Here is a 22044-nt window from a genome sequence, read left to right on the forward strand (position 1 = left end):
CAGCAGGAGGAGAGGATAGTAATTATATTTATTCTATGTGGTCTCAATTCACATCTGTTTTGACACAGACTTTAGTTTGAATTGTATCGTCTCCTGCCTTGTTCAAGGACTTTGGGACACATGTTGGAATCTAACAGCAGATTTATGTCCCTTTGAAAACTGTAGAGTGTGTGGACTGCCTTGGGGCTGTTACTCTGCTGCAGAAGTGCATATGTTTCTTTCCTTACTCATCTGGGAGAAGGCTGGGATCTGTTAATGCCACATTTTCTATTACCTTCACATCTTTCTCTGAGCTTGTTTTGCAACCTGGTTCACTGCAGTCTCTTCTGCTTTCCTTTCAACAGCTGGAGCATCAGTATGGCTTCCCCCTGCTGTGAAAGGACGGATCCTTGTGATACAGACACACAGCGAGGAGCGTGTGGGGGAAGAATACCCGAGGAGCATTGAGGCTGGAGACAGCTTTAAATCCAGACTGTTCATTCTTCCCACAGACTTTGAGCCATTAACATCATGCATTTCATTTAAGGCAATGCAATTCTGTAAATCCATAATCTTCTTTTGATAGTTTCTCAGGATTGGGGTTGACTTATTAGCACTTTGGAACTATGGGTTTTGAGGTCACTGTGGAAATTGCAGTCTCTTCCATAAGTGGGGCAAAAGGTTGTTGACAGATTAGTTTCGATTTATTTATTAATCCCATGTACATCAAGACATGCAGTGAAATGCATCATGTGTGAACAGCCAGTACAATCTGAGGACGCGCTGGGAGCAGCCCGCATGAGTCACCATACATTCAAGCAGCAACATAGCGTGCCCACACTGTTCAGCAGAACACCATGCAACCAAGGTACAAGATGGACGGGCAGCGGAGGCTCCTTTTACCATGTACACTTCCAACGTATGGTTCAGTGTTCTCAATGCCATCTCCCTCCAACATCAATAGTAGGAAAGTTACTAGACAATGTCCTGAGGGGCATTCAGAAAACCAGGATAATCAGCATGTTTGTTGGTGGATGATCCTTTCTCAATCATTTAAATGGGTTTTTGGAGAGGTTACTGTATAATTTGTTGAGGACAGAGTGGTTAATGTGATTAAGTGGTCTTCATTAATATCCATGGCAAGATCCCACATGGAAGCTTAGTTCAAAAGGATGAACTCATGGTGATGTTGGCTTAGTAATAGGAGGCAGAAGATAATAATGGTGGGCTGCTTTTGAGAGTGAAAGCCTATACAGAGTTGAGAAATACTGATTATGCTGTTCAATTCAATTCAAGTTTAATTTTCATTCATCCATACATGAATATTCATGAAAACAGCCAAATGAGAAAACGTTACTCCGGGGCCAAAGTGGAAAACACAATAGCAACATTCACACACAGCACAAAGCACACATAGCACGTATAAGATAGAAGGATATAACCACGCAGTAGAGTCCAAACTTGAGCCATGCAACGCCGCAGAAACCTGCAGATGACCGCAACACAGCTCATCTTCTGCCGAGCAGACACTACGGGGGGCAGCACCAACTCCAGCCTGGGCACCCTGCCACACCACCCCTGCTGGAGTGCAGCAGCTCTCTCCTGGCGGCTGTAAACAGGTGACACTGTGGCTTGAGGCCTTTACATATACAAGATCGCAAACACATATAGGATATCAGAAAATACAAACAGGCAAAATATATATTTGTAGTTCAGACCCGGAGTCCATTGTCCTGACAAGCGAACTCTAGGGTTGGGTGGGGCAACACCAACTCCATCGTGAGCGCTGCACCACGTTTCCCTGATGGAGAGCACTGACTCCAATGCCTCTCCTGGCAGCACCGTGGCTTGTGGCCCTGAGTCCATTGAAAGCTGCCAAGATCTCCAGTCGGCCACAACAGTGCTTGTCTTCTGCCGAGTGTACACTGGGGAGCGCAGAGTCCCTGGATCCTTGTTGTTTGTCATGTACAGGAATGATTTGGACACAAATATAGGATTTGTCAGTCTGCAAATAACACTGGAGAGGTGAATAATGTTGATAATGGGGAGGATATTTTTAATTTAAAGAACCACATTGATAAGCTGTATGTTGGATCATGCAATAGCAACTAGAATTAACATTTCAATAATCATGAGATGATACACTGTCAGAGGGCTCGTAACTATAGGAAATAAACCATATCAGGCCCTGTGGAGTATTGAGGAATAACGAACATTTGGTGTATAAGATTCCTAAAAGACCCAGCCACAGACAGGTGGTGTAAAGACTATGAAAATAAGACCATTGAGGCCATGGTACAAATTTATAGAACTTTGGTTGGGTCACAGCAGGAGTATGAGAATATTTCTGGTTGCCACCCTATAGGAAGAGTATGGATGTACTAGAGAGGGCTTAGAGGGTATTTACCAAGATGGGACTGAAGGTTTCATAACCATAAGTATAGCAGCATAATTAGGCCATTTGTCCCATCAAGTTTGTTTCACCATTTCATCACAACTAATCCAATGTTCCTCACAGCCCCAATCTCCTACCTCCCCCCCCCCCCATATCCTTAAAGCCCTGAATAATCTAGAATCTATCAACCTCTGCCTTAAATGTACATAAAGACTTGGCCTCCACAGCTGCCTGTGGCAAAGAATTCCACAGATTCACCACTCTCTAGCTGAAGGAATTCCTCCCCATCTCCATTCTAAAAGGTGTCCCTCTATCCTAAGGCTGTGTCCTCTGGTCTTAGACTTTCCCAACACAGGAAACATTTTCTCCACATTCAGTCTATCAGAACCTTTCATCATTTGATAGGTTTCAATGAGAACTCTTCATATGACAAGCCATTCAATCATGGAATCATTTTCATGAACCTCCTATGAACCTTCTCCTTTTTCAGCACATCTTTTCTACGATGAAGGGCTAAAAACTCCTCACAATACTCTCTGTGAGGCCTCATCAGTGCTGTATAAAGTCTCAACATTATATCCTTGCTTTTATATTCTGGTCGTCTTGAAATGAATGCTAACATCACTTTTGCCTTCCTCACCACTGACTCAACCTGCAAATTAATCTTTAGAGAATCCTACACAAGGAATCTCAAGTTCCTTTGCACCTTTGTTTGTTGTATTTCCTCTTAGTTTAGAAAACTGTAAACCCTTTCATTTCTTCTACCAAAGTGCATGACCATACACTTGCCAACACTATATTCCATCTGCCATTTCTTTGCTCCTTCCCTTAAACTGTCTGTCCTTCTGATGCCACTTTACTTACGCAAAACTACCTGCCCATCCACCTATTATCATACTGTCTGCAAACTTTGTAACAAAAACATCAATACCATCATCCTAATCAGTGATGTATAACATAAAAAAAATTGGTCTTAACACAGACCCTGTGGAACACCATTAGTTACCGGCAGCCAGCCAGAAAAGGCTCCATTTATTCCCATTCTTTACCGACTGCCGATCAGCCACTGCTTTATCCATGCTAGAATCTATCATGGGCTTGTTAAGCTTGTTAAGCTGGCACTTTGAAAATCTTGTGGCACCTTGTCAAAGGCCTTTTGAAAATCCAAGTTCACAACATTAACTGATTCTCCTTTGTCTATCCTGCTTGTTTCTTCCAAGAATTCCAACAGACTATCAGGAAAGATTTTCCCTTGAGGCCTCCTCCTTAACAATTGACTCCAACATCTTCCCAACCACTGAGGTCAGACTAACTGGCCTATGGTTTCCTTTCTTTTACATCTCTCCTTTCTTGAAGTGTGGAGTGCCATTTTCAATTTTCTAGTCTTCCAGAACCATTCCAGAATCTAATGATTCTAGAAAGATCATTACTAATGCCTCCACAGTCTCTTCAGCTACCTCCTTCAGAATCCTGGGGTGTACACCATATGATCCAAGTGACTTATTGACCTTCAAACCTGCTTCACAACAACCTTCTCTAGCTTCACATTCTTCATGATCCCTGTAACCTGGAACTTACACCATACTGTTGGTATCTTCCTCAGTGAAGACTGATGCAAAATACCTTATCAATTCATCCGCCATTTTGTTGCTTCCACTTTACTACATCTCCAGCATCGTTTTACAGTGGTCCGATTTCCACTCTCATCTCTCTTTTTCACTTTATGTATCTGAAGAAACATGTTGTATCCTTTTTAATATTATTGGCTAGCTTCTTTTCATATTCCATCTCTACCTTCCTATTGACTTTTTGGTTGACTTCTGTTCATTTTTATAAGCTTCCTATTCCTCTAACTTCTCACTAATTTTTGCTCTTCTCTCTTCGGCTTTTATGTTTGCTTTGGCCTCTCTGGTTAGCCACAATTGTGCCATCATTCCTTTAGAATACTTCCTCTTTGGGATGTATATATCCTCTGCCTTCCAAATTACTTCCAGAATTTCCAGCCATTATTGCTCTGCCATCATTCCTGCTGGTGTTCTTTTCCAATCAATTCTGGACAACTCCCCTCTCATTCAGATTCAGATTCAGATTCAGGTTCAGATTCAGTTTATTGTCATTTAGAAACCACAAATGCAATGCAGTTAAAAAATGAGACAATGTTCCTCCAGAATGATATCACAAAAGCATATGACAAAACAGACTACACCAGAACATCCACATAACGTTTGGCAATCCCCAATCCAGAGTCCGGAGAGGCTGCTGCGTATTAATATCGCGTTACCGTCTTAGCGCGTCCCCGGAAAGGAGCTCCAAATCCACCAGACAAACAAGACCAAAAACTAAAGCTACAAGACCTGCACAAAACCACATAATTACAACATGTAGTTACAACAGTGCAAACAATAGCATAATTGATAAAAAAAAACAGACCATGGGCACAGTAAAAATAGTCCAAAGATGTTAAAGGATTATAAGTTCAAAAGAAATCACCACAGTTTCCACAAGTCCCCAGGGTCCCGACAGACTCGCCATCCCACGCCGGCGGCAGAACTCTTTACTCCACTGTAGTACTGATACATCTGACTTTAGCTTCTCATTCTCAAATTTCAGGGTGAATTTGATCATATTATGATCACTTTCCGTAAGGGTTCATTTACTTTAAGTTCTCTAATCAATTCTGATTCATTGCACAACACCCAATCCAGAATAGCTGATCCCCTTGTGGGCTCAATCATGAGCTGCTGTAAAAAGTCATCTCATAGGCATTCTAGAAATTCCCCCTCCTGGAATACAGCACCAACCCAATTTTCCCAATCTACCTGCATACTGAAATCCCCCATGACTATTGTAACATTACTCTTTTTGGCATTCACTTTCTATCTCACATTGTAATTTGTAGGCCACATCCTTACTACTGTTTGGGGGGTCTGTATACAACTCCCATCAGGGTCTTTTTACCCTTGCAGTTCCTTAGCTCTATCCACAATGATTCAACACCTTCTGACCCTCTGTCACCTCTTTCCAATGATTTGATTTAATTTTTATCAACAGAACAATGCTATCCCTTCTGCATTCCTGTCTGTCCTTTCAATACAATGTGTATCCTTGGACATTAAGCTCACAGCTATAAGCTTCCTCTGCCATGATTCACTGATGCCTACAACATCATACATGCCAATCTGTAACTGTGCTGCAAGTTCACCTACCTTATTCCATATACTATGCACAATCAAATACAATACCTTCAGTCCTGTATTCACACTTTTTGATTTTGCCTGCCTTTTAAACATTTCAACTCATCCCGTTGACTACAATTTTGCCCTATCTACAGCCTCTTCTCACTACATATTGCCGCCGTTTGTAAACCAGCTACCTCATCTTCAGCACAATCGTCCACCTTTCCTACAATACTTCTTGCATTGAAATATACCAAGCTCAGACTTTAGTCACACTAGTTTCAGTTGTGAGTTTGTTTTTCTTGGAAGAGAAGAGGCTAAAGGGGTATCTGACAAAGGGAAAAAATGAAGACCATTTTGTGTTTATTGAGAAGAAAATCATAGTTGCTCAGGAGATGAGGGAAACAAGTGGAGATGTTTTGGAGGACATTCCTGTTAACTGGGAGGAGGTATTGGTAGCCATTAAGGTGGAAAAATATGCAAGGCCTCACTAAGTGAATTTTCAGACTTATTGGAGGTCAGTGAGGAAATTGTGGAGATCCTTGCTGAGATAGTTGCTTCATCGTTATCTACTGGTGAAGCTTTGAAGACTGGATGGTGGCTAATGTTTTGATGTTTAAAAAGAGTAGCAAGGACAGGTGAAGGAACAGCAACTGATCAGCCTGACATCAGTGGTGAGGAAGGGAATTATGAGGGACAGCATCTATCTGCATTTTGATAGACAAGGGGTTCCCAGCCATTTTTATGCTATGGGGCAATACCATTAAGCAAGGGATCTTTGAACCCAGGTTGGGAACCCCTGGGATAGACAGAATCTGATTAGGAGGAGTCAGCAGTACTTTGTGCAGTTGAAGTCACACTCGATGAATACTCTTGAACTAACCAAAAAGGTAGATAAGAGTAGAGTAGCAGATGATGTCTATTTTAACCTCTTTAAGATTGCCTATATTTCTGAGCTGACCTGGTGAGGAAGAAAGCAGCCATTGTGTACATTGGGTTCAGCATCTTTAACTGCAGATAAGAGGGGTGAACCATGTCAGTCTACACTAATGAACAGCAGTTGCTTTAGTTGTTCTTCAGAGAATCAGGAAAACTGACTGCTCAGTTTTCTGTGTGGTTTAAACACAAATCTCCATGACTCAGTGGAGATATCCTTACCAACTCAGCAGGCACCTGCAAAAACACAACAATGTGCTGAAGGAACTTAAAGACAAGGTGTCTGACTAGATGGATCACCAAGTGAAGTACAGACACCATTTTAGGCTGTGAGGCCTTCTTAGTGGCTTCACTAATTCACACAGACACCTTGTCTACTGTTCAACTTAGAGGAGTTAAATGGATTCAGGTGTTCCTTTCAGAAGGCTGTTTCAGTGCGGCAAGGATTTGAATTTTACAAAGTGATACAGGATACCTAATCCAGTCCTGGATCAGAAGGGAAAACAAAAAGGAACTGTGTGAGATTGGCTGCAAAGTTTAAAATAAGATATGAGAACTTCAGCTTTCCAGTTTACATTGTTACACTTAAAAGCAGTCTGGGATTATCCTGGGCAAATGCAGAGTGTATTCTATGTCAGGTAGAACTGAAAGGCTTTCATTGAAGATTAGAGGTGCATTTCAGCTACGCTTCAGGTAGCAATGTTACATCGGTCATTAACAAAGGACTTTTCTTATTGGCTGAGCACTCCATTAAGAAATTTGATAATCAGAATCAGGTTTATTATCACTAACATGTCTGTAAAATTTGTTGTTTTGTTACAGCAGTACCAGTGCAAGTCTCCAATTTGCTGTAAGTTACAATAGAAAAATGAAAAAATTGTACAAAAGAGGAAGGGTGAGGTGGTGTTCATGAGTTTATGGATCGTTCAGAAATCTGTTAACAGAGGAGAAGAAGCTGTTCCCAAAATGGAAGAGTAAACATAGTAAAGAAAGAAACAAAATTCACTTAATAGACAAAGATTAATCTCAACATTTCTGCAATTTCAGTGTAAGGAAAAATAGCTTCAAAGTATATATACATTATACATGTATACTTTGAGATTCATCTTCTTACAAACAGCCCCATAACAGGAACCCCCAAAGAACACATAAAAACAACAACAAACACCCATTGGGGGGCGGGGAGAGAGAGAGAGAGAGAGAAAATAACAAATTGTATAAACAATAAAAGTAGCATTTAAAATGAAAGTGAGTCCTCAGACATGAAGCTCAAAGCAGCCAGAGTGGGCCCACAGCCTGAGCCTCAGTGCAGGCTTTTTCCCTTGTGCCATCAGATTTCTGAATGACAAATAAACCCATGAACACTACTCATGCATCCTTGGCATTTTTTATTTATTTTTGTGAGGTCTACTAACTTTTATGTCTCGACTGTATTGCTGCCACTAAGTAATGAATATCATGACCTATGTCAGTGAGAATAAACTTGCTTCTGATTCTGAAGATGAGAAGCAGGATGAATGAATTGAAATGTGAAAGCAAGGCAGAGGAAGTTTGAAGTAGAGCTGTTAGTTCATAGCTGGAGAGGTCTGGGTTCAATGATGATATCCAGTAGTCTCAGTACGGTGTTTGCAAGTTCTCCCTGTGATCATGTGATCCCTCTGAGTGCTCCAGCTTTCTTCCAGAGTTTGCAGGTACGTTCACCAGTGTAAATTATATATCAGTGTGCAGAAGAGTGGCAGAATCTCAGGAGAACTGATGGATTGCTTCCTTCCCCCACATAATACCTGACATTCTCCACCTATTGGCTAAAAACTCTTTCCCCACACAGGACTTACTCTGTGATCTGTGGCTTCCCCTCTACTGCAGTGGGCAGAACCTTTGACCACATCTCAGCTTTTTGCCACACCACTGCTCAGTGGGACAAAGCAAAACCAGGCTCCTCACCTTCCACTCCGCCAGCTCTGCATTTCAACGTTCATCCTTTGTCATTTATGTCAGCTGCAACAAGGGTCCATCATGAGGCACACCTTTGTCCCTTCATCCTCTCCAGATCCTCACACAGTCTGGTGATGAAAACCTGACAGTATCTCCTCTCTCCATTTCAGCACTTCAAAGGCACTGTTCCCATTGTGACTCCCGGCTCTGCTCTTTTGTCCCCTTCAACCATTCCTCAGTTTTCCATTGGAAAGCTGCAGCACCTGCTACTTCGCCACTTCCTTTCCCATTGTCCAGTCATTCCAAGTGATGTAGTGATTCACTTCCAATCTGATGCACTACACTCGCTGTTCAGAGTGTATCCTCTTTTACGTGGGGAGAATAGAACACAGGATCTGCGATTGCTCTGAAGAACACAGTGTTTAGTCACAGCAACAAATCTGTGCTTCCAGTGGCCCTTCAAGTTAATTCTCCATTCCGCTCCCAATTTGACCTGTCTGCCTATGGCACTGTCATAACTAGATCCAATGAATACTTATGAAATAGCACCTCATCTTCCATCCTTCTAAACCTAATGTTGAATTCTCTAACTCAGGGTAACTCATTTTCTCTGAACTGGCTATTTCAGTTGTAATTCACTCTCCTGTGGTATTGGCTCAGTTTCACTCTCTCCATTGGTACTGAATCTCCTGCTTAACAGGAGAGTGAGGAGTTGATAGAGAGGAGTTACAGACAGGTGGTCACACCAGGGCCAGGAGAAGCAGACAATTGGGTCACGGTTAGGATAGGGAAGGGGAAGAGTCAGGTACTAGATAGTACCCCAGTGGCTGTGCCCCTTGACAATAAGTACTCCTGTTTGAGTACTGTTGGGGGGGGGGGGACAGGCTACCTGGGGGAAGCAACAGTGGCCGTGCCTCCGGCACAGAGTCTGGCCCTGTAACTCAGAAGGGTAGGGAAAGGAAGAGGAAAGCAGTAGTAATAGGGGACTCGATAGTTAGGGGGTCAGATAGGCAATTCTGTAGATACAATCAGGAGACCCGGATGGTAGTTTGCCTCCCTGGTGCCAGGCTCCGGGATGTTTCTGATTGTGTCCAAGATATCCTGAAGTGGGAGGGTGAAGATCCAGAGGTCGTGGTACATATGGGTACCAATGACATAGGTAGGAAAAGGGAAGAGGTCCTGAAAGGAGAATATAGGGAGTTAGGAAGGGAGTTGAGAAGAAGGACCACAAAGGTAGTAATCTCGGGATTACTGCCTGTGCCACGCGACAGTGAGAGTAGGAATGGAGGATAAATGCGTGGCTGAGGGATTGGAGCAAGGGGCAGGGATTCAAGTTTCTGGATCATTGGGACCTCTTTGGGGGCAGGTGTGACCTGTACAAAAAGGACAGGTTGCACTTGAATCCTAAGGGGACCATTATCCTGGCAGGGAGATTTGCTAAGGCTACTGGGGAGACTTTAAACTAGAATGGTTTGGGGTGGGAATCAATTTGAAGAGACTAGGAGAGAGGAGGTTAGTTCACAAATAGAGAAAGCTTGTAGACGGTGTGTGAGGGAGGATAGGCAGGTGATAGAGAAGGGGAGCACTCAGACCGAAGATGTAGGGTAGAAGATAGAAAAAGAAGATAGTAAAGTTGTTTGCACCATCAGGGATAAACAGAGAGTAAGAGGTGGAGAATTTCTTAAATGCATTTATTTTAATGCTAGGAGCGTTGTAATGAGGTGGATGAGCTTAGAGCATGGATTGATACCTGGAAATATGATGTTGTAGCTATTAGTGAAACATGGTTGCAGGAGTGATATGATTGGCAACTAAATATTCCTGGATTTTGTTGCTTCAGGTGTGATAGAATCAGAGGAACAAGAGGGGGAGGTGTTGCATTGCTTGTCTGAGAAAATATTACAATGGTGCTTTTTCAGGATAGATTAGAGGGCTCGTCTAGGGAGCCTATTTGGGTGGAATTGAGGAATGGGAAAGGTGTAGTAACATTTAAAGGGGTGTATTATAGACCACCTAATGGGGATCGAGAATTGTAGGAGTGAATTTGTAAGGAGATAGCAGATATTTGTAATAAGCTCAAGGTTGTGATTGTGGGAGATTTTAATTTTCCACGCATAGGCTGGGAAGCCCATTCTGTAAAAGGGCTGGATGGTTTGGAGTTTGTAAAATGTGTGCAGGATACTTTATTGCAGCAATACATAGAGATACCAACTAGAGAAGAAGCAATGTTGGACCTCCTTTTAGGGAATGAGATAGGTCAGATGATGGAGGTATGTATTGGGGAGCAGTTTGGGTCCAGTGATCACAATGCCATTAATTTTAATATAATGTAACACTCACCCCACAGGCTGGTATATGTCTGGGGGAAAATGAGATCCAGCCACAGACCACCCCCACCTCCCATTAACACAGGTGCTGTGGAAATCAAGTTTATGCCTCGCGCACACACACAGTATCAAATTCACACCAGATACCGTTATGAAATACGCTTTAAAGAGTTTACTAAAAACTAAAAGAGTACTAGGCAATACAACATATATGAAAGAAAAGAAAAAGCAAAAGGAGCAAACTTATCAAAGTTCAGTCAGTTTAGTGCACATCATTGGAGCTCAACCATTGAACCATTCGACCCCTCGTCACTTTCCTCCGACCTCCACGTCTTCACACCTGGGACCACCCCCAGTGGCCAACCAAGCAGTGCAGCGCACGTCCACCTTCCTCGGCGTCTTCTTCCTGACTCCCCTGAAAACCCGCGAAACACCCCCACAAGCTCCCAGCCTCACAAGACAAAATAACATTCCCCATTGGTTAACAAATGAATACAATCCCCATATCAGCAAGTCCAAAGCTAAACAACTGCGAGAGAAACACTTATCAGACAAAGAAGCATTCCTACTCTTAACAGACCAAAGAAGCCATTTTGAGTAACATACACAGGACATTGTACAATAATTATGGAGAAGGATAGGTCTACACCCAGGGTTGAGATTTTTGATTGGAGAAAGGCTAACTTTGAGGAGATGCGAAAGGATTTAGAAGGAGTGGATTGGGACAATTTGTTTTATGGGAAGGATGTAATAGAGAAATGGAGGTCATCTAAAGCTAACACACACAAAATGCTGGTGGAACGCAGCAGGCCAGGCAGCAACTATAGGGAGAAGCTCTGTCGATGTTTCAGGCCGAGACCCTTCATCAGGACTTTGTCATTTAAAGGTGAAACTTTGAGGGTACAGAATCTATATGTTCCTGTTAGGTTGAAAGGAAAGGTTTAAAGTTTGAGAGAGCCATGGTTTTCAAGGGATATTGGAAACTTAGTTTGGAAAAAGAGAGAGATTTACAATAAATATAGACAGCATGGAGAAAATAAGGTGCTCAAGGAACATAAAGAATGTAAAAAGAATCTTAAGAAAGAAATTAGTAAAGCTAAAATAAGATATGAGGTTGCTTTGGCAAGTAAGGTGAAAATAAATCCAAAGGGTTTCTACAGTTATATTAATAGCAAAAGGATGGTGAGGGATAAAATTGGTCCCTTAGAGAATCAGAGTGGACAGCTATGTGTGGAGCCAAAAGAGATGGGGGAAATTTTGAACTATTTCTTTTCTTTGGTATTCACTAAGGAGATGGATATTGAATTGCATAAGGTAAGAGAAACAAGTAGGGTAGTTATGGAAATATGATGATTAAAGAAGAGGAAGTACTGGCGCTTTTAAAGAATATAAAATTGGACAAGTCTCCAGGTCATGACAGGATATTCCCTAAGACCCTGAGGGAAGTTAGTGTAGAGATAGAAGGGGTTCTGACAGAAATATTTTAAGTGCCATTAGAAACGGGGATGGTGCCAGAGGATTGGCGTATTGCTCATGTGGTTCCATTGTTTAAAAAGGGTTCTAAGAATAAACCTAGCAATTATTGGCCTTTAAGTTTGACATCAGTGGTGGGTAAGTTAATGGAAAGTATTCTTAGAAATGGTATATATAATTATCTGGATAGACAGGTTCTGATTAGGAACAGTCAACATGGATTTGTGTGTGGAAGGTCATGTTTGAGAAATCTTATTGAATTTTTTGAAGAGATTGCTAGGAAGGTTGATGAGGGTAAAGCAGTGGATATTGTCTATATGGACTTCAGTAAGGCCTTTGACAAGGTTCCAAATGGAAGGTTAGTTAGGAAGTTCAATCGTTAGGTATTAATATTGAAGTAGTAAAATGGATTCAACAGTGGCTGTATGGGAGATGCCAGAGAGTAGTGGTGGATAACTGTTTGTCAGGTTTGAGGCTGGTGACTAGTGGTGTGCCTCAGGGATCTGTACTGGGTCCAGTGTTGTTTGTCATATACATTAATGATCTGGATGATGGGATGGTAAATTGGATTAGTAAGAATGCAGATGATACTAAGGTAGGTGGCGTTGTGGATAATGAAGTAGGTTTTCAAAGCTTGCAGAGAGATTTAGGCCAGTTAGAAGAGTGGGCTGAAAGATGGCAGATGGAGTTTAATGCTGATAAGTGTGAGATGCTACATTTTGGTAGAACAAATCAAAATAGGACATACAATGTAAATGGTTGGGCATTGAGGAATGCAGTAGAACAGAGCGATCTAGGAATAATGGTGCATAGTTCCCTGAAGGTGGAATCTCATGTGGATAGGGTGATGAAGAAAGCTTTTGGTATGCTGGCCTTTATAAATCAGAGCATTGAGTATAGGAGTTGGGATATAATGTTGAAATTGTACAAGGCATCGGTGAGGCCTAATTTGGAGTATTGTGTACAGTTCTGGTCACCGAATTATAGAAAAGATGTCAACAAAATAGAGAGAGTATGGAGAAGATTTACTAGAATGTTGCCTGGGTTTCAGCACCTAAGTTACAGGGAAAGATTGAACAAGTTGGGTCTTTATTCTTTGGAGCGTAGAAGGTTGAGGGGGAACTTGATAAAGGTATTTAAAATTATGAGGAGGATAGAATTGACGTGGATAGACTTTTTCCATTGAGAGTAGGGGAGATTCAACCAAGAGGACATGAGTTGAGAGTTAAGGGGCAAAAGTTTAGGGGTAACACAAGGAGGAACTTCTTTACTCAGAGAGCGGTAGCTGTGTGGAACGTACTTCCAGTAGAAATGGTAGAGGCAGGTTCAATATTGTCAATTTAAAAAAAATTGGATAGGTATATGGACAGGAAAGGAATGGAGGGTTTTGGGCTCAGTGCAGGCCGGTGGGACTAGGTGAGAGTAAGCGAAAGGGCCGAGATGGCCTGCTTCCATGCTGTAATTGTTATATGGTTGTATGGTTATCATGTCCCACTGCCCTCCTATCGGCAACATATTGTCACCCAGTGACTGCCTCAACTAAACTGTAAAATCAGAGATTATCTGCAACTTTCCCCATGGCAACTATGGCCTCCATGGGATTCATGGGATTCGAAGCAAGAAGGCTGCAAGTGGAACGGCTGAAGATTTCAGGAGCGAAAACATTTTACTACTCAGGGTAAAGAGGGGCAGGACAGCACAGACACATGACGTCAGCCAGTAGAGTGGGTAAATTTTAAAAAGAAGACCGCCATATCTAGCAGGGCAGCAGAGTGAGAGGGCTTTGGCTCAATGGGCTTGGTGGTAACAGGACGAGGTGAGGTGTGGTAGGTTTACCTGTGTTAATTGTGGAAAGGAAGTATGTGTGTGAGGCTGGTTCTCTGTGCTGATGTGGGGGGTTCCTGGAGTCTCCCAGACGGCCATATCTGTACCAGGTGTGTAGAGCTGCAGCTCATGAGGGACCGAGTTAGGGAAATGGAGATGCACCTCGATGACCTTCGCCTGGTTAGGGAGAGTGAGGAGGTGATAGAGAGGAGTTATAGACAGGTGGTCACACCAGGGCTAAGGGAGAAGGACAAGTGTGTCACAGGAGGTGGAAAGGGAAGAGTCAGGTTCTAGAGAGTACCCCTTGACAATAAGTACTCATGTTTGAGTATTGTTGGGGGGGGACAGCCTACCTGGGGGAAGCGACAGTGGCCATGCCTCTGGCACAGAGTCTGGCCCTGTGGCTCAGAAGGGGAGGGAAAGGAAGAGGATGGCAGCAGTGATAGGGGACTCTACAGTTAGGGGGTCAGACAGGTGATTCTATGGATGCAGGAAAGAAACTCAGATGGTAGTTTGCCTCCCAGGTGCCAGGGTCTGGGATGTTTCAGATTGCGTCCAAGTTATCCTGTGGGAGGGAGAACAGCCAGAGGTTGTGGTACATATTGGTACCAATGACATAGGTATTAAAAGGGAAGAGGTCCTGAAAAAAGACTACAGGGAGTTAGGAAGGAAGTTGAGAAGCAGGACCGCAAAGGTATAAATCTCGGGATTACTGCCTGTGCCATGTGACAGTGAATATATGAATAGAATGAGGTGGAGGATAAATGTGTGGCTGAGGGATTAGAACAGGGGGCAGGGATTCGGATTTCTGGATCATTGGGACCTCTTCTGGGGCAGGTGTGACCTGTACAAAAAGGACAGGTTACACTTGAAATCCCAGGGGGACCAATATCCTGACAGGGAGGTTTGCTAAGGCTACTGAGGAGAGTTTAAACTAGAATTGCTGGGGGGTGGCAACCAAACTGGGGATGAGGCAGTTGGCTCACAAATAGAGAAAGCTTGGAGGCAGTGTGTGAGGGACAATAGGCAGCTGATAGAGAAGGGACGCGCTCAGACCGACAGTTTGAGATGTGTCTATTTTAATGCAAGGATATTGTGTACAAAGTGGATGAGCTTAGAGCATCGATCAGTTCTTGGAGCTATGATGTGGTGGCCATTACAGGGACTTGGATGGCTCAGGGACAGGAATGGTTACTTCAAGTGCCGGGTTTTACATGTTTCAGAAAGGACAGGAAGGGAGGCAAAAGAGGTGGGGATGTGGCACTGTTGATCAGAGATACCGTCACGACTGCAGAAAAGGTGGATGCCATGGAGGGATTGTCTACGGAGTCTCTGTGGGTCGAGGTTAGGAACAGGAAGGGGTCAATAACTCTACTGGGTGTTTTTTATTGGCCGCCCAGTAGTAACAGGGATATCGAGGAGCAGATAGGAAAACAGATCCTGGAAAGGTGTAATAATAACAGAGTTGCCAAGATGGGAGATTTTAATTTTCCAAATAGCAATTGGCTTTTCCCTAGTGCAAAGGGGTTTAGATGGCGTGGAGTTTGTTAGGCATGTTCAGGAAGATTTCTTGACACAATATGTAGATAAGCTTACAAGAGGAGAGACTGTACTTGATTTGGTATTGGGAAATGAACCTGGTCAGGTGTCAGATCTCTCAGTGGGAGAGCTTTTTGGAGATAGTGATCATAATTCTATCTCCTTTCCAATAGCATTGGAGAGAAATAGGAACAGACAAGTTAGAAAAATAGTTGATTGGAATAAGGGGAATTATGAGGCTATCAGGCAGGAACTTGGAAGCTTAAATTGGAAATAGATGTTCTCAGGGAAACATATGGAAGAAATGTGGCAAATGTTCAGGGGATATTTGTGTGGAGTTCTGTATAGGCACATTCCAATAAGACAGGGAAGGGTACAGGAACTGTGGTGTACAAAGGCTGTAATAAATCTAGTCAAGAAGAAAAGAAAAGCTTACAAAAGGTTCAGAGAGCTAGGGAATGTTAGAGATCTAGAAGACTATAAGGCTAATAGGAAGGAGCTTAAGAAGGAAATTAGGAGAGCCAGAAGGGGCCATTAGAAGGACTTGGTGGGCAGGATTAAGGAAAACCCCAAGGCATTCTACAAGTATGTGAAGAGCAAGAGGATAAGACGTGAAAGAATAAGACCTAACAAGTGTGACAGTGGGAAAGTGTGTATGGAACCGCAGGAAACAGCAGAGGTACTTAGTGAATATTTTACTTCAGTACTCACTATGGATAAGGATCTTGGTGATTTTAGTGATGATTTGTAGCAGACTGAAAAGCTTGAGCATATAGATATTATGAAGGTGTATGTGCTCAAGTTTTTGGAAAGCATCAAGTTGAATAAGTTGCCAGGACTGGATGAGATGTACCCCAGGCTACTGTGGGAGGTGAGGGAGGAGATTGCTGAGCCTCTGGCGATGATCTTTGCATCATTAATGGGGACAGGAGAGGCTCCAGAGGATTGGAGGGTTGTGGATGTTGTTCCTTTATTCAAGAAAGGAAATAGAGATAGCCCAGGAAATTACTTCACTGGTTGGTAAGTTGATGGAGAAGATCCTAAGAGGCAGGATTTATGAACATTTGGAGAGGTATAATATGATTAGGAAAAGTCAGGATGTCTTTGTCAAGGGCAGGTCATGTCTTACGAGCCTGACTGAATTTTTTGAAGATGTGACTAAACACATTGATGAAAGAAGAGCAGTAGGCGTAGTGTATATAGATTTCAGCAAGGCATTTGATAAGGTACCCTATGCAAGGCTTATTGAGAAAGTAAGGAGGCATGGGATCCAAGGGGACATTGCTTTGTGGATCCAGAACTGGCTTGCCCACAGAATGCAAAGAGTGATTGTAGACGGGTCATATTCTGCATGGAGGTTGGTGACCAATGGGGTGCCTCAGGGATCTGTTCTGAGGCCCTTACTCCGTAATTATTATAAATGACCTGGATGAGGAAGTGGAGGGATGGGTTAGTAAGTTTGCTGATGACACAAAGGTTGGGGGTGTTGTGGATAGTGCAAAAGGCTGTCAGAGGTTACAGCAGGACATTGATAGGATGCAAAACTGGGCTGAGAATTAGCAGGTGAAGTTCAACCCAGATAAATGTGAAGTGGTTCATTTTGGTAGGTCAAATATGATGGCAGAATATAGTATTAATGGTAAAACTCTTGGTAGTGTGGATCAGAGGGATCTTGGATTCCGAGTGAATAGATGCTCAAAGCTTCTGTGTAGGGTGACTCTGTGGTTAAGATGGCATACGGTGTATTGGCCTTCATCAAAAGTGGAATTGCATTTAGGAGCCAAGTGGTAATGTTGCAGCTATATAGGACCCTTTTTCAGACCCCCTTGGAGTACTGTGCTCAGTTCTGGTCACCTCACTACAGGAAGGATGTGGAAAGGATGCAGAGGAGATTTACATGGATGTTTCCTGGATTGGGGAGCATGCCTTATGAAAACAGGTTGAATGAACTCAGCCTTTTCTCCTTGGAGTGATGGAGGATGAGAGTTGACCTGATAGAGTTGTATAAGATGATGAGGGGCATCATTTGTGTGGGTAGTCAGAGGCTTTTTCTCAGGGCTGAAATGGTTGTCACAAGAGGGCACAGGTTTAAGGTGCTGGTGATTAGGTATGGAGGAGATGTCAGGGTTATGTTTTTTAAGCAGAGAGTGGTGAGTGCGTGGAATGGGCTGCCGGCAACGGTGGTGGAGTCGGATACGATAGAGTCTTTTAAGAGAATTTTGGATAGGTACATGGAGCTTAATAAATTGAGGGCTATGGGTAACCCTAGTATTTTCTAAGGTAGGGACATGTTTGGCACAGCTTTGTGGGCTGAAGGGCCTGTATTGTGTTGTAGGTTTTCTATGTTTCTATGCTTCACCCTATCACAGATACTCCCTTAGTTCTACCTACCCTTTCACCACTATCGCTGCAATTTAAGTCTAATTTGTTTTTCTCTCCCAGTTCTGATAAAGGCCTGAAATGTTAACTTTGTTGTTCTCTTTCCACAACTGCTACCTGACCTGCAGAGTGTTTCCAGAAATGTCTGTGTTCACTGCCAGTCTCCACCCATCACAGATGAACCATTTCTATTCAGCAATATTCTGCTTCAAATATCTGCAGGCACAACCTTCCCTTTGTAGCAATTCCTGCAGTCCGTAAACTGGTGGAATATGACTACATTCTCACAGACACCTGACTGAGTGCTGAGGAAATGCAAGGAAACTCATTGTAATCTTTTATGTTTCGGAGATTCTAACCTCAGCCACAGCACCCAGGGTTGAACACATGGGATCACACACAGGCACTTAAACAAAACTGAAAACACTGACTTGCTTGAGGATTAGAGATGCTGATTAAATCTGTGCACTTACAATAAGGCACTGATGCTGCCTGTGTTCTTGTGCGTCTGTATCTGATTCTGAGGGAGGAGACTGTAATCTGATTAAAGGAAGTATACAATCTCTAAGATACCAACTAGGCTTTGAATGATTTAACTCTTAAATTGCTGACAGACTCAGACTGCTTCCTGGATGATTATTATTCCATTACTTAAATAACTCGACCGAAAGCTTGAGAGGGAAGCCTCATGCTTTTTTCGTGATCTGGGTTGAGCATCATTGGGAAGGCCACCATCTGTCACCTGTCTTTAATTGCCCTTGAAAAGGTGGTGGTGAGTAGCAGGGCTCTGGTGAAGGTGCTCCCATTGTCCTGTCGAGAGGGGAGATTCGAGGCTTTAGACTCAGTGACAATGATTTGATCAGTAACTCCAGACCAAGAGATGTAGCATTCACTAACAAACTAGCAATAGACTGTTTTTGATTGGATAATTGAGCACATCACCTTCAACTAATAAATATGCAGAAGAAGGGATGGTTGAGAAGCCATCAAAAGAAAGATGTCACCTTCCTATTTGGGGAGAAGAAGAGTTTCCACAGTTAGACTATTGGATTAATTAAGATTAAACTGAAATAGAAAATTTAAGCCTCTATGAACCAATGCATAGAGGGTTCCTTCACGTGATTTTTTTTCATTAAAAAAAAGAGAAGGGAAGAAATAGAATCACAAACATGAGAAAATCTGCAGATTCTGGAAAACTAAGCAACACACACAAAATTCTGGAGGAACTCAGCAGGCCAGGCAGCATCAATGGAAAGGCATACAGTCGATGTTTTGGGGCGAGGCCCTTCGACAGTTCCTTCTGCCTGGCCTGCTGAGTTCCTCCAGCATTTTGTGTGTGTTGCAAGGAAAGGAATGGTCTATGATTTTATTTAAGATATTATTTTTAATATAACAATAAGAGTTTTATTTTTATATTATATAAAATGTGATATAAAATAATATTACACAAAATAATAAAATAAAAAGGTATATATAATAATAAAAGGGATCTTAAAAACCCCTTTATGAGCTTGTAAAGAGCCAAAGGCTAGAAAGAGGAAAGTGAGATTACTGTGAATACTAAATGAATATTTTGCCTCTGCCCTAACAGAAGAACAGACTGATTCCATTAGCAGTCAAAGTGGATGCTATAAGTTGTCCGCGTTCAAAATACAAAACAATCACCCAGTCTGTGCTTCAGTTGCTGAAGCATTTGTGGAAATTGCAAGGATTCTTTCAAAATCCTCTTTTGATATTGGAGTGGTGATTGAGGGCTGCTGATTTGAAAAAGATGCTACAAATCTTTCCGGAATGGTTGGAGAGAAGCTCAGTGATTATGTAAAACCAGTGGACAGGAAACATTTGAAGATAATAATCTAAGACAGTATTAATGTTCACTGTATCTGTATCTCCCTGATTCACTCTCTAAGATGCTGGAAAATTGAGAGCAATTGAGGATATATTATTTATCGTTTAGTGGGCATCTTTTTAGTTATTTCCTTTCCTTCATGGCACAAATCAGGAAGTGTGACAGCACTAAAGGTACAGTTATTGTCTGCAGACCAATACGCTGCATATGCAAGTTAACTGGAAAATGCAATGCTCAATAGTTGAAAGACAGCATAGAATTGTTAAAGGCAAATTGGCCTGATAATTTTTAACATAACTCTGATAAATACAGAACTAAAGTTCAGCTTAATTCAGATCAGAACAATTCGTGACAATTTATAAATGTTTCCTCAACCACTGAGCTAATTCCGAAACTCAGTTTTCTGCTGGGATTTTCACTTATGCCTTTAGTGTTTTTCTGGCACAAAGCACCACTAAACGAGGCAATAATCATGCAATGGTCAAAAGTACACTACTCTCAGCTTATGGCTTGGAGAAATGAGTTTTTATTTACTATTAGTACATCTGAACTTAAATTACCCTAATTTTTCTAAAACTGCTATTTAAAGGCCAATGCCCAAAACACGAACCCTAAATGAATCCTGCTGAAGGGTCTTGGACCTTCCTTTGCAAAGATGCTGCCTGACCTGCTGAGTTCATCCAGCAATTCCTATGGGTTACTCTGGACTTCCAGCGTCTGCAGAATCTTGTGTGTTTATGTTGCAGATACTGGAAATCCTGTTATCCTGATTGTGGTTTAGTTTTATTTTCTTCTCTCTTTTTTGGTGCAGGCTGACTTCCTGAGCATGTCTCACAGCCTTACCATCAGGAGCACAGCACACAGACAAACTAGATTAACCTGACCTGAGGAATGCTGGAGGAACTCAGGTTCAGGCAGCATCGATAGAAAGGGATAAGTAGTTGATGTTTTGGGCTGAGATACTTCATCAGGACTGGAAGTGGTGCAAACTAGAAGGTGATAGGTGGAAGAAGAAGGAAATTGACAGAAGAGGTGAGTGGACCATGGGAGAAAGGGAAGGAGGAGGGGAACTAGGGGAGTTGATAGGCAGCTGAGAAGAAAAGAAGAGGTAAGAAGAGAGCCAGAATGGGGAAAGGAAGAAAAGGGAATGGAGAGGGGGAAATTACCAGAAATTAGAGAAATTGATGTACATGCCATCAGGTTAGAGGCAACCTGATGGAATATGAGTGTTGCTCCTCCACCTTGAGAGTGGCCTCATGGTGGTATAGAGGATGCCATGGACTGACATGTCATAATGAGTATGGGGATTGAAATTAAAATGGTTGTCCACTGGGAAACCCTGCTTGTTGAGGACAGCTTCGTGTTCATGTATTTGGAACACACTACTACCCAGAGAAATCGGTGGGAGGGGGAGAATTATGCAACGCAGAAGGTGAGAGGTAAAGCCTGCTTGTTGTTTCACTCTGGATTTCCAGCATGTGCAGAATCTCTTGCGTTTATTGATCTGACCTGCACTGCCACATGAGGTCATGCAGTCTCACACTATCAGAGGTTGTCCCTTCACTCTCACCTTTTCTGCTACCTTATTTTCTTTTTTTCCCCCAGTTTTGATGAAGGTTTGAACTGAAAATAAAATGATTTCTTTTTCCCCAGTTGCTCTGCTGAGTGCTTTCAGCATTTTCTGTTTTTATTCTATCCCTATCACTCTGAACACACGGAAACACCAGACCAGATAAGGAAAACATATTCATTTCTCTGAAGCAGGTTTGTGAACTCTACAGATTTTAAAGATTGTTGGCACTTCTCTTGTCAGTGTTACTATATTAGGTTCTCTTTATTTTAGATTACTGAATCAGCTGATTAATTCCCTAGCTGGGATTTAAACACAAGCCTTTGGATTACAGGTCCAGCAAAGAAAGTACAATACAACTGTTGCCCTTGCACTGAGATAAGCAGCAACTGTGCAATGATTCAATAGGATGTGGTCGTACTCCGAACGACAATTTCAATACAGTTACAAATTTTGTCTCCACGTGGAGATCCTGGTGTCCAATTATTTAATTCTACACTTATCAGCTATTGCTGTTCTTTCTTGAAGCAATGAAACACAATCCCTTTGTAGACAATGTGTAGTCACTTGTCTGGAGACTCAGAGGGAACCTGTATTACCCCTACTAAAAACACAAGAGACCGCAGATACTGGAATCTGGAGCAACACAAAAAACACTGGAG

This window comes from Hemitrygon akajei, chromosome 29 (genome assembly GCF_048418815.1).
Source record: "Hemitrygon akajei chromosome 29, sHemAka1.3, whole genome shotgun sequence".
Classification (NCBI taxonomy): Eukaryota; Metazoa; Chordata; class Chondrichthyes; order Myliobatiformes; family Dasyatidae; genus Hemitrygon; species Hemitrygon akajei.